Below are 13420 nucleotides of genomic sequence, written 5' to 3' on the forward strand. Positions count from 1 at the left end.
TGATCTAACCCGTTATCGTTTTTAGCCCGTTTGGCCCAACTTCGGGCCAAACCTTTAAAATTAACACCCAGTTTTCGACTTCTAGTATTTTTCTAATGTTTTGGCTATTTTCACTTTTTCTCGTGCGGTACCGGGCAGACTTGAACCGGCTCATCCGATTCGACTACCGGTTCACAATTTTTCACAGTTTTTCGCAGAAAACACATTTTTAGACTCAAAAAGACCTACTGAGTCCAAAAATCGCATTTAAATCCTCACATTCTCACTCTAACTTTTCGGAACAAAACATGAGCAATATAATCGCTTAATTAATCAGTTGATTAGTTGTAGTTCTTACACTTTGCTTCAGAATTGAAGGCCCAAAACTGGCATTCAACGCCAGCCACCAGTCCCAATCCTGGCATCCAGTGCCCACAACAGAGCAACTGGAGTTCAACGCCCAAAAGGGGGTCCCTAGCCAGTGTTCAGCGCCCCTAAGGGACATTAGCACATGGGAGACACTCAAGCTCAGCCTAAACACTCACCAAGTGGGCCCCAAAAGTGGATTTTTGCACTCCTAAGTCTAGTCTATCATATTTCTGTAATCCTTAGTCATTAGATTAGTATATATAGGAGAAGATCACCCATGTTTAGGATCTTCTTCCCTCCCTATTCGAATAATTTACTACTTTTGTACAATATGAGTCACTAATCTCCTAAGTTAGGGTTAGGAACTCTGCTGAGTTTCATAGATTAATAATATTACTGTTCTATTTTCAATACAATTCTGATTCTATTCTCTTATGCATTCTTGTTCTTCATCTCATGAATTGAGGGTGACCCGTGACAATCACCCTTGTTCTACTTAGGTTCTGTGCGATTCTTGGCTTGGATAGCGTTAAACTAAAGCTAGAGTTTTCATTGTGGATTCGTATAGAGCATCTGAGCAACTTTGGATATGTGACATATAATTTCATTGTCTATGGGTGCGTGAGATTTCTGTGGTGCTAAGGCTACAGACAAAGAAGCAACCCTCTCTGATCTGGAAGATCTGCCTTGTCTGTGGCACCTTGAGTAGGATCGCGAAGGGGAATGGCTTGCTTAGAGCTTCATCTTCTGCTACAGTGAGAAACCTAGAGGTGGCTTGATGAGAGGACATGAGTCATCTCAACGTGGTGGATTGCTGCAGTAGCGGAGGCTAACTTGATGAGAGGACATGAGTTAATCAATTACAGCTACCATTGAATAAATTAGAAAGCTATTGAGATAGACAGAAAAAAAGTTAATCCGAAAAGACAAAGCATCCCTGAAGCCTTAACTGTTCGTCCATCACTGTTTTCACAAATCAATTTGGTATTTCTATCTTTATTTATTTTATGCATTTTCCGTGACAAACTATATTTTCTATCCGCCTAACTAAGATCTGCAAAGTGTCCACTGCTTGCTCAAAATAACAATCCTCGTGGGATCGACCCTGACTCACCTCAGGTATTACTTGGACGACCTGGTATACTTGTTAGTCTATCTATGCGAATTCTGCGGAGCCAGTTTCGTGCACCAAGTTTTTGGCGCCGTTGCTGGGATTATTCGAATTTGACAAACTACCGGGTTATCTTGTTGCTTAGATTATGTACTTTTTTAATTTTGTTTGAGTCTTTTGTTCTTGTTCTTGTTAAAGTTCGAATTTTCTTGCTTTTTTTCAAAAAAATTTTCAAAAATAGTGTCTTTTATTTGAGTCTTGTGTTAATCTTTAAGTTTGGTGTCCTTTTGAGTCATCTTGATTCTTTAAGTTTCTTTCTTTTCTTTTCTAAAATTAGAGTCTTTTATTTCAAAATTCTTAAGTTTGGTGTCTTTGAGTATTTTCCTTTAAAATTTTTGAAATTAGTGTCTTTGATTTTCAAAGTTTTTAAGTTTAGTGTGCTTTAGTTGTTCTTTATTTGCTTTGAAGTTTTGAATTGTTCTTTGTGTTCTTTCTTGGTATTCAAGTTGTTCTTGTTTCTTTTCTTGTTTTGATCTTAAAATTTTTAAGTTTGGTGTCCTTTGGTGTTTTCCTTTTTAATTTTCAAAAATTTAGTGTTTTAGATCTAAAAATTTTAAGTTTGGTGTCTTTTGGTTGTTTTTCTCTTTCTTCATTAATTCAAAAAATCAAAAAAATATCTTTTCTATCTTTATTCCAAATAATTTTCAAAAATTTCAAATTTTAATTTCAAAATCAAAATCTTATCTTATCTTAGTTTCAAAATTCAAATTTCAAATCTTATCTTTTTAAAATCTTTTCAAATCTTTTCTTTTTGTGATTCTATCTTATCTTATCTTTCTTTTAAAATTTAAAATTCAAAACTTTTTCAAATCTGCATCTTTTCTTATCTTATCTTTTTATTAAATTTCAAATCATTATCTTATCTTATCTTAGTTTTAAATTTCAAAATCAAATCTTTCAAAAAATCAAATCTTTGTCAAATCTTTATCTTATCTTGTTTTTAATTCAAATTTTAAAATTCAATTTTCAAAATCTTATCTTTTCCTAATTCAATTTCAAATTTTCAAAATTCAAATTTTAAAATTCAAATTTCAAAATTCAAATATCAAATTTCAAAATCATGTATTTTTCAAAATCTTATCTTAGTTTCAAATCTTTCTTAATTAGTTACTTGTTTTCTCTCTTTCTTCTTTTTCAAAGCTTCCTAACTAATTCTTCTCTCTCCTATTTTCGAAAACTTCCCTTCTATTTCTCTCTCTTTTTTTTCGAAATTCATTATTTAATTTTCAAATATTTTTAGGTAATTAGCTTTTATTTTCAAATTCAATTAATAAATAAAATAAAAACAAAAATATTTTAATTCTAGTTTCTCTTTTTACTTCTTAATTTTTGAATCCTTCTTCCCTTTTATTCGAATTCTTCATCTCCTTCCTCTATCTTCATTCATCTTTCTTCTTCACATCTCACAGTGAGTCCTCTGTTCTTGAACATAGAGCTCCCTTTCTTCTTCTTTCTTGTTTTCTTTTTCTTGTTTATGAGCAGGAACAGGGATAAAGAACCTTTCTTGTTTAAGAGCAGGAGCAGGGATAAAGAACAGCGATAAAGAACCTTTCTTCCAAAGCTTTTCTAATAGTCCATACTTCTTCTCCAGCAACTCAGCAAGGGTGGTGCCTAACTTGAGGTTTCTCAAGTTAGGCGCCAAGATGAACATAATCCATCAAACCAAGGCTGCATAAGTGGTGCCTAACTTGGGTAAACCCAAGTTAGGCGCCAGTACAAGGGATAGCATCAATGGAATTCTGCCAAGGTGGCACCTAACTTGAGGTTTCTCAAGTTAGGCGCTAGGTGCAATGATCACACACTACTTGGATTCAGCCACCTCCAAGTTAGGTGCCAGGTGCAACTAACTCACTCAATCCAATTCAGCCAGGTCCAAGTTAGGCGCCACTCCCCTCTAAGTTGAACAACAGCTTAAATACAATTTCTCCTAAATTTTTAATTATCTTGACTTAACGGGATATGTGACATATAATCCTCTTACATTTGGGTAATTAGTGTTTCTGTGGCATATAAACTAGAATTGAACTTAAACTTCTAATTGGAATCAAGTGACCAAGGAATTGGCGGTTGTTGAAGGTTAGAGGAGACTAAAAAGGTCTAAGGAATTAGGGTTTAGTCACATATAGTTTGTCATGAATTGAATCTTGCATGATTAAAATAGTTAGTAAAAAAAAGTCAATCCAGAAGATAGATATCTCTAAAACCTTAACTGTTTTCTCCATATATATTTCACCTCAACTTATTACTTTTTTCTGATTCTCCGAATTACTGTTTGATGCATTTAAACTCTCAATCACTTAACCATTGTTGCTTAGTCCATCAATCCTCGTGCGATCGACCCTCATTCACTTGAGGTACTAATTGGTACGACCCGGTGCACCTGCCGATTAGTTTGTGGGTTATAAATTCCGCACCAAGTTTTTGGCGCCGTTATCGGGGATTGAATGTGATTAACAACTATTAGTTATTTGATTGCTTAGATTAGGCATTTTAGTTTCATTTTATTTAATTTTTGCTTTATAATTTTTGAAAATTTAGTACTATTGCTTTTCCTTAATTTCTGAAATTTAGTTTGGTGTTACCTAGTTAATTTTATTTTGATTTTTCTGTTTAATTTTCTTATTTAATTTCAAAATTTCTAGCTTAAATTTAGTCATCATTTTTGAAAACTTTTAGCCTTAATTAGTAAGTGTTTTATTTCAATTTTTTTTACACAGGTTACCTCACTGGGAATTCTCTACACTCTGACGTAGATAATCCCACTTTTCTTGTCTTCTGTCTATTTATGAGCAGGAATAAAGACAAGGAACCTTTTATAGATTTTGATCCTAAACCTGAAAGGACTTTGAGGCGGCGCTTGCAACAAGCTAGACTTTACAAAGCTAGTGAAAATCTAAGTGAAACTCTTGAAATGGAAGCTGCAGAGTCTACCATGGATCATAATCGTGCTGTGAATGCCAATATGGCAAATCTGAATGAGAATGAACAACCTAGAAGAGTGCTTAGCTCATACACTGTTCCCAATGCAGATCTTTATGAAAAAAGTATTGTGGTGCCTCCCATAGCTGCAAACAACTTTGAAGACACAACTGGTAACTCTTGTGCAACAAAATTGTCAGTGTCATGGACTTTCTTAGGAAGTCCCAAATCAGTTTATTTCTAATTTCCTACAGATTTGTGATACTGTGAAGACTAACAGAGTGAATCCTGAGGTATATAAACTCATGCTCTTCCCATTTGTTGTGAGGGATAGAGCAAAGTTGTGGTTAGATTCTCAATCCAAGGAGAGTCTGGATACTTGGGATAAGGTGGTCACTGGATTTCTGACTAAATTTTTCCCCCAATAAAAGCTGACTAAGCTGAGGGTGGAGGTTCAGACCTTCAGACAGAAAGATGGTGAGACCCTTTGTGAAGCCTGGGAGAGATTCAAGCTACCGACCAGGCAATGCCCTCCGGACATGTTCTCTAAATGGACTCAGTTGGATATCTTTTATGAGGGCTTTTGTGAAATGTCCAAGATATTTTTTGATAATTCTGCAGGTGGTTCACTGCACATGAAGAAGACACCAGATGAGACTACTGAGCTTATTAAGTTGGTTCCTAACAACCAATATTTATACTCATCTAACAGGAATCCTATGAACTCTGGGACTCCTTAGAAGAAAGGCGTCTTGAAAGTAAAAGCTTTTGATGCTCTTCTTGCTCAGAACAAATTTTGTTTCAGCAGATGAATTTAATTACTCAACAATTGAGTGGGATGCAGGTTTCAGCTGTCAACACTCAGAATGCACCTCAAGAGGCCCCTTATGACATGACTGGTAGCTCTATGCAAGGTGAGAATTATGATTATGTTCAATCTTCTTCTGAACAGGTCAATTACATGGAGAATGCTCCTAGAAACCCCAATAATGATCTATTCTCTAAGACCTATAATTAGGGGTAGAGAGTGCAACCTCAGGGATCACAGAATTTTAACAATAATTTTTAGGGCAGTTTTCAGCAGAATAATCATAATAACTGCCAGTTTTAGTCTCATCAACAACAACCACCTCAGTAGGCAGATTCTCTGCCCCAGAAGAACGCTGATATGGAAGCAGTACTGAATCATTTTATACAGGAAACTAGAGCTTTCTCAGAAACTTGGAGGTGCAAGTAGGCCAGTTGAGCAAGCAAATACCTGAGAGGCCTCCAAGTACATTTCCTGGTGATACAGTGGTGAACCTAAGAGAAGACTGCAAGGATATTCAATTGAGAAGTGGTAAAGTAGATGGTTCTAAGACTAAGGTCAATGAGGAGCTAGTTGAAAAAGAAGCTCCAAAGAAGAAGAGAGAAGAGGTAGGGCACGTCCCTCCTAGGCGTGCAGATAATCCATTCCCAGTCTCTCTTAACACTCATCCTACATTGCCAAAGGCTCCTGAGTACAAGCCTAAAATGCCATATCCTCAAAGACTTCATAAGGCTTCCAAAGATAAGCAATTTTCTATATTTTTAGAAGTCCTCAAGAAGCTTCAGATAAACATTCCTTTTGCTGAGGCTCCTGAGCAAATGCCTCTCTATGCTAAATTCATGAAAGAACTGTTGACTAATAAGAGGAATTGGAAGGAAAAAGAGATAGTGATGCTAACTAAGGAATGCAGTGTTATTATTCAACATAACCTTCCTGAGAAGATGCAAGATCCAGGAAGCTTTGTAATTCCTTGCACCATTGGAGATGTCACTATTCAGAGAGCCTTGTGTGATCTTGAAGCTAGCATCAATCTCATGCCACTTTTAGTTATGGAAAAGCTCCAAATTGAGGAGGTAAAACCCACTCGTATTTCTCTTCAACTTGCTGATCTTTCTATTAAATTTCCTGTGGGGGTTGTTGAGGATTTACTTGTGAAAGTAGGCCATTTATTTTTCCTGCTGATTTTGCTATATTGGATATGGAAGAGGATAAAAAGTCCTCTATTATTCTTGGAAGACCCTTTTGAGCTACAGGTAAAGCTCTGATTGATGTGCAAAAGAGTGAATTAACCCTGAGGGTCAACGAAGAATAGGTGGTCCTTAATGTATTTGAAGTCATCAAACACCCTAATGATTCTGAAGGGTGTATGAGAGTTGATGTTGTTGAACCACTTGTTCAAGAAGTGCTAGAAGATGAGGTACTTGATAATATCCTGGATCCTCTCTCAGTATGAATTACTTGAGATTGATGATTCACCACCCCAGAATAACATAGTGAACACACCTAAGGTGGAGGAAGAAGTGCCCAAGATTGAGCTAAAGCCTTTGCCTCCTTCTTTGAAATATGTGTTCTTAGGTAAAAATGATTCATATCCAGTAATTATTAGCTCTTCCTTGAAATCTGGTGAGGAAGAGGCGCTGATTACAGTGCTCAAGAGCCATAAAACAGCTCTTGGGTGGACCATTGGTGATTTAAAGGAGATTAGTCCAACCAAGTGTATGCACAAGATCCTTCTTGAAGATGATGCTAAACCGGTTGTGCAACCACAAAGGAGACTCAATCCAACTATGAAAGAGGTGGTCCAAAAAGAGGTAACAAAACTATGGGAAGTCGGCATTATATACCCTATTTTTGATAGCCCTTGGGTGAGTCTTGTGCAGGTAGTTCCCAAGAAAAGAGGGATGACAGTGATTAAGAATGAAAAGAATGAGCTAATTCCAACAAGGTCTATCACAGGATGAAGAATGTGTAAAGACTACAGTAGACCCTCAAGATCAAGAGAAGACGGCATTTCACATATCCTTTTGGAGTATTTGCTTACAGGAGAATGTCATTTGGACTCTGCAATGCCCCAGCAACTTTTTAGAGGTGTATACTTTCAATTTTTTCTGATATGGTTGAAAAGTTTATTGAGGTATTTATGGATGATTTTTCTATTTTTGGTAATTCTTTTGTATCCTGCCTTAAGCATTTGTCTCTAGTCTTGAAACAGTGTCAAGAATCAAACCTTATTCGAAATTGGGAAAAATGTCATTTTATGGTTATAGAAGGTATTGTTCTTGGACACTGGATTTCAAGCAAGGGGATTGAGGTTGATAGAGCTAAGGTGGAGCTAATTGAAAAATTACCACCACCAACTAATGTTAAGGCAGTTAGAAGTTTCTTGGGTCATGCAGAATTTTACAGAAGATTTATAAAGAATTTTTCTAAAATTGCTAAACCATTTAGCAACCCCTTAGTTGCTGATGTCCTTTTTGTATTTAACACTGAATGTCTGCATGCTTTTGAAACTCTAAAAGCATACCTTATCTCGGCTCCCATCATAGCTCCCCCTGACTGGGATTTGCCATTTGAATTAATGTGTGATGCTAGTAATTTTTCTATAGGAGCTATTTTAGGACAGAGGCATGGCAAGTTTATACATGTCATTTACTATGCCAGTCGTGTGTTAAATGATGCTCAGAAGAATTACACAATTACAGAAAAAGAATTATTAGCTATTGTGTATGCTATTGATAAGTTTAGGTCCTATTTAATTGGTTCTAAGGTTATTGTTTATATTGATCATGCTGCTTTGAAGTACCTTCTAACCAAACAGGATTCTAAACCAAGATTAATCAGATGGGTGCTACTCCCTCAGGAGTTTGATATTGAGATCAAAGACTGGAAAGGGTCAGAAAATTAAGTAACTGACCACTTTTCCAGGATTGAGCCTGAAGAGGGCGTGCAACCACCCACAGCTGTGACTGAGACATTTCTGGATGAGTAAATATTCACTATTCAGCAGGCTCCATAGTTTGCGGACATTGCAAATTACAAAGCCATAAATTTCATTCCAAAGGAGTACAGTAAACAACAAGTGAAGAAGCTACTACCTGATGCAAAGTATTACTTTTGGGAGGAACCATACCTTTTTAGAAGATGCTCAGATGGTATAATCCGGAGATGTGTTTCAGATGAGAAAACGCAGCAGATTCTTTGGCACTGTCATGGCTCTGATAATGGAGGCCACTGATGAGTATTTTGGTGAAAAATAAATTTCCTCCAAAACACACAAATCTAGCCGGCAAGTGCACCGGGTCGTATCAAGTAATAAAAACTCACGGGAGTGAGGTCGATCCCACAGGGATAGAAGGATTGAGCAATTTTAGCTTAGTGGTTAATTTAGTCAAGCGAATCAAGATTTAGTTGAGTGTTTTGTGATTTGCAGAAATTAAATTGCATGGAATTAAAGAGAGCAGGAAATTAAATTGCTGAATCTTAAAGAACAAGAAATTAAATGGCAGAAACTTAAAGTGCAAGAAATGTAAATTGCAGAAACTTAAAGTGCAAGAAATGTAAATGGCTCGAAATGTAAAGGGAATTGGGGCTTGGATTTAAACAAGGAAAAGTTAAATTGCATTAAACAGAAGAGTAAAAGGGAATTGGGATTGAATCGGATCCGAAACAGACAAGTAAATGAACATATAAAGCAGTAAACAGAGAATTGAAATGGGAAATCAGATCTCAGGACCCAGAGACTAGAAAGCCAAGTCTAGATCTCAATGCCTTCCTAGATCCAACAAGAACAATTGCAAGGGAGTTGCAAATTGTAAGGAAAGTAGATGAGAAGCAAGTAACAGAAACGGAAATTAAATTGCAGTAAACAAAGCAGAGAGATCCAAGGATGAGATTGAAACAGAATTTCTTCAATTCTCTAACCCAAGATCCAAGACAATTGTAATTGAAATTGAAAGCAATAAAACTGAGAGAAAGAGAAGTGGATTCTCCTTCCCCAAGACAAAGAAATTAAAGATCACTCAATATCCAAAGCTCTCCGAAAAACTATTATGAAAATTCCAAAAGAAAGCTCCTCGAAAAACTTAAATTCTATCCTATTTATACACTTTCTTCAAATGATCCTCAAGCCTTGAGTTGGGCCTTTGCTCTTGGTGGAATTGGGTTGAAAGAGGTCTTGGTTGATTGCTCTTGAAGTTTGGAGAAGAACCAAAACGAACCAATTGAACCGGGTTTGAGTTTTGCAAAAGTTGGACCAAAAGTTTGAGCAAAAGTTAGGGGTCTAACTTTTGCTCCAACTTTTCATATCAGCTAACACCACTTTGCTGATATGAACGTTGGTGCCAACGTTAGGGGTCTAACTTTGGCCCTAACGTTGGCCTTACCTTGTGTGCTTGTGGCGCCAACGTTAGCCACCAAGTTAGGGGGCTAACGTTGGCGCAAACTTTTGCTCCTCCTTGTGATTTTCATGTGCCAACGTTAGCCACCAAGTTAGGGGGCTAACGTTGGCACAAACTTTTGGTGCCCAGGGAAGTTTTCTTCATGCCAACGTTAGCCTCAAAGTTAGGGGGCTAACGTTGGCGCAAACTTTTGGTGCCCAGGGGTGAATTTCATGTGCCAACGTTAGCCTCAAAGTTAGGGGGCTAACGTTGGGGCTAACTTTTGGTACCCAGGGAGTGATGTTCAAGTTCCAACGTTAGCCTCCAAGTTAGGGGGGCTAACATTGGGGCTAACTTTTCAACCAAAAGTTTGTGCAAAAGTTTGATGCTAACTTTAGGTCCAGCTTTTTGCTTCCTGGTTCAATTTCACTTATTCCATTGTCTTCTCTTTACTCCTAGCTATTCCTTCTTGCTTCAACCTTTCTCCAAGCTTTCTTCACCTATAATTAATCAACCAAACACATCAAAGCTATGCTTAAAATCATGAGATATTCATTCTTTCATAATATGTGACAATTATAGTATAAAACCTCATGAAATAGCATGAATTCATACATGGTTGATTCAATCAAGGGAAACATGAAAATCTACCTAATTGGCTTGCTTCTAGCTCAAGAAAGTGCATAATTCTAATGAAAACAAAAGAAAAAGACTAGTTAAAATAGGCTAAGATGACTTGTCATCAGCCACTTTGGTGGTGAAAGGACACCCAAAAAAATCCTTCAGAGCAGTTTTTACTGGCCGAATCTCTTCCGGGACTCAAGAGAATTTGTGAAGAACTGTGATAGATGTGAAAGAGCTAAGAATCTCCTTGCCAACCATGAGATGCCACAGCAGGGGTTTCTTGAGATTGAGTTATTTGATGTGTGGGGTATTGATTTCATGGGACCTTTTCCACCCTCATATTCCAACAACTATATCTTGGTGGCAGTTGATTATGTGTCCAAGTGGGTGGAAGCTGTGGCTCTGCCCACAATGATGCCAAAGTGGTGATGAGTCTTCTTCAGAGATATATTTTCAGCCGGTTTGGTGTTCCAAGGACACTCATTAGTGATGGTGGAAGTCACTTCTGTAACAGACAGCTGGACTCACTTTTGCAGAGGTATGAAGTCCGTCATAAAGTGGCAATCCCCTATCATCCTCAGACAAGTGGACAGGTTGAGGTTTCTAATAGAGAACTCAAGAGGATTCTGGAGAAGACCGTCAGTATCTCAAGGAAGGACTGGTCTAGGAAGCTTGATGATGCTCTCTGGGTATACCAGACATCTTACAAGACTCCTATTAGCATGTCCCCTTATCAGTTGGTTTATGGTAAAGTTTATCACTTGCCAGTTGAGCTGGAGCATAGAGCTTACTGGGCAATCAAGTTTCTAAACTTTGATGCTCAAACTGCAGGGATAAAGAGAATGCTTTAGTTGAATGAGCTTGATGAATTCAGATATTTGGCCTATGAGAATGCCAAGCTCTATTAGGAGAGAACCAAGATATGGCATGACAAGAAGATTGCCATCAGAGTCTTTGAGCCAGGTCAGAGGGTGCTTCTGTTCAATTCCAGGCTCAAACTCTTTCCCGAGAAGCTAAAATCCCGGTGGTCAGGACCGTTTGTGGTAACCAGAGCATCACCGTATGGTCATGTAAAAATTCAAAAAGAGAATTTTGACAAAAAGTTTACAGTTAATGGCCAGAGGTTGAAGCACTATCTGGGGGGCAAAATTGATCGCCAAAGGTCCGCTCATCTGCTGAACTAGCAGAACTAACCGTCAAGCTAGTAACGTTAAAGAAGTGCTTGTCAGGAGGCAACCCGATGTTTCCGTATCTTTAGTTTGATTTCTGTTGCTTTGATTTTGCTATTTATTTGGTTTTCGTTGAGTTTCTACTATTTTTCCTTTGTTTTACGTGTGTATGGATCATGCAGAGTAATTAGAACAGAAACAAGTACCTGAAGATAGAGTTTCGGACACCCTAGAGTATATTGATTCAGATTGGGTGGCGCCTAACCTCAAAATCTCAAGTTAGACGCCACATATATACACAATTGGAAAGTTATTCACTGGAAGGGTGGCGCCTAACTCGGCTCATCAAGTTAGGCGCCAACACAAGAAGAAGAATTCCATTCCATTCCGTCACCTTGAAGTTAGGCGCACCAAATAGTGAAGTTAGGCGCCATGGTTGAGGGCCCAAGGGAAGTTAGGCACAAGAAACATCAAGTTAGGCGCCGTGAGGGAATGCAACACATGAAGTTAGGCGCAAAGGTGTGAAGGAAGCATGAAGTTAGGAGCCATGGGTTGAGAGCCAATGTTGAAGTTAGGCGCCCAAAACACCAAGTTAGGCCCCAGGCTTCGTACTCCACTCAAGTTAGGCGCCAATGTTACCAAAGGTAGGCGCCTCTTGTAACGGCCCCCTCCCCACTTTTGACCAATTCCAAACACAATCCCCTGTCTTTGCACCAAATCAATTCCGATATACCCTTTTAAAAAAAAAACAAAAACAAAACAAAAGCCTTCAACCCAATCTGTGAACACCTTGTCCCCTTCCTTTAAGAACCTCCTCCCAACTTCAATCCGTGACACAAGCTCCCCTCCTAACTCCAATCCGTGAAACCCTCCTAGCCCCAAGACATAGCCGTGACACCATACTAACCCCAAGACAAGCCCGTGACCTTTCCCTCCAACCCCTCCTCCATCTCAACCCTCTATATAAGCCCCTATCCACTCCTCTTTCACCCACACCTCAACACACTTCAACTACCCTTCTATACACACACAAGACCTCCCCCTTCCCTCGTCACAACACAAAACTCAATCTCCGAAACCCGTCCCCCCTTCTCATCTTCTTTTATTTTTCTTCTTTTATCTTTCTTTATTTCCATAAAAAAACCAAATAGAAAAGAAAATTTTAGCATTAATTTTTATTTTCTTATTTTCTTTTTCACTTTCTTATTTCACCATCTCCTTCTTCCCCTTTGTATTTCTCTAATTTGCTCGAGGACGAGCAAAAGTTTTAAGTTTGGTGTTGTCGCTTTACTTGTTTGTTTTCTCTGTTTTCTATAATGGCACCCAAAACTAGTACACCTTCAAAGAAAAGGAAAGGTAAAGAGCCAGCCACCAGTTCTCATGATACATACAGGTTCCGATCCAAGCTCCATGAAGAACATTTTTATGATCATACTTACAAGAGGATTGTGACTCCAGAAGTGAGATTTGCACTGAAACCGGATGAATATCCAAAAATTCAATTTGAAATTGAGAGAAGAGGGTGGAATTTCATGTGCAACCCACACACGGAAGTTGGACAATTGATGGTCCAAGAGTTTTATGGAAACCTCTGGGTCACGTACAAGAACATTGAGGGAGTCAATGAGAAGAATTATCAGACTTATGTGAGAGGCAAGGTCATTGATTTCAGCCTAAGAAGCGTCTGACAGGCCCTCCATCTGCTGCGTCCACCTCAGCTAACTGCCTGTTATAGTGAGAGGATGCATAGAGACCCAGAACTGGATCGAGTTATTGAAGAATTATGCATTCTGGATTCTCAGTGGAGGATAGGTGCAGAGGGAAAGCCGAACCACTTAAGGAGCACTAACCTCATTCATTTAGATAGGGGATGGTTGGACTTCATCCGAAGGTCCATCATGCCTACTAGCAACCGGTTTGAATGCACTATGGACCGGGCCTGTCATGATTTACAGTATCATGAAAGGAAAACTGGTGGATGTAGAGGAAATTATTCCAAAACAGA

At 38.3% G+C, this 13420-nt stretch overlaps 1 non-coding gene across 1 annotated transcript; it reads right to left on the reverse strand.

Annotated features, from left to right (window-relative positions):
- Positions 1 to 4875: 4875 nt before the first annotated feature.
- LOC112781104 (small nucleolar RNA R71) lies at positions 4876 to 4984 on the reverse strand. Its single transcript, XR_003191900.1, has one exon. It is a non-coding gene; the product is annotated as a small nucleolar RNA R71 (small nucleolar RNA).
- Positions 4985 to 13420: the final 8436 nt, after the last annotated feature.

The sequence above is a fragment of the Arachis hypogaea genome, chromosome 19 (genome assembly GCF_003086295.3).
Source record: "Arachis hypogaea cultivar Tifrunner chromosome 19, arahy.Tifrunner.gnm2.J5K5, whole genome shotgun sequence".
Taxonomy (NCBI): domain Eukaryota; kingdom Viridiplantae; phylum Streptophyta; class Magnoliopsida; order Fabales; family Fabaceae; genus Arachis; species Arachis hypogaea.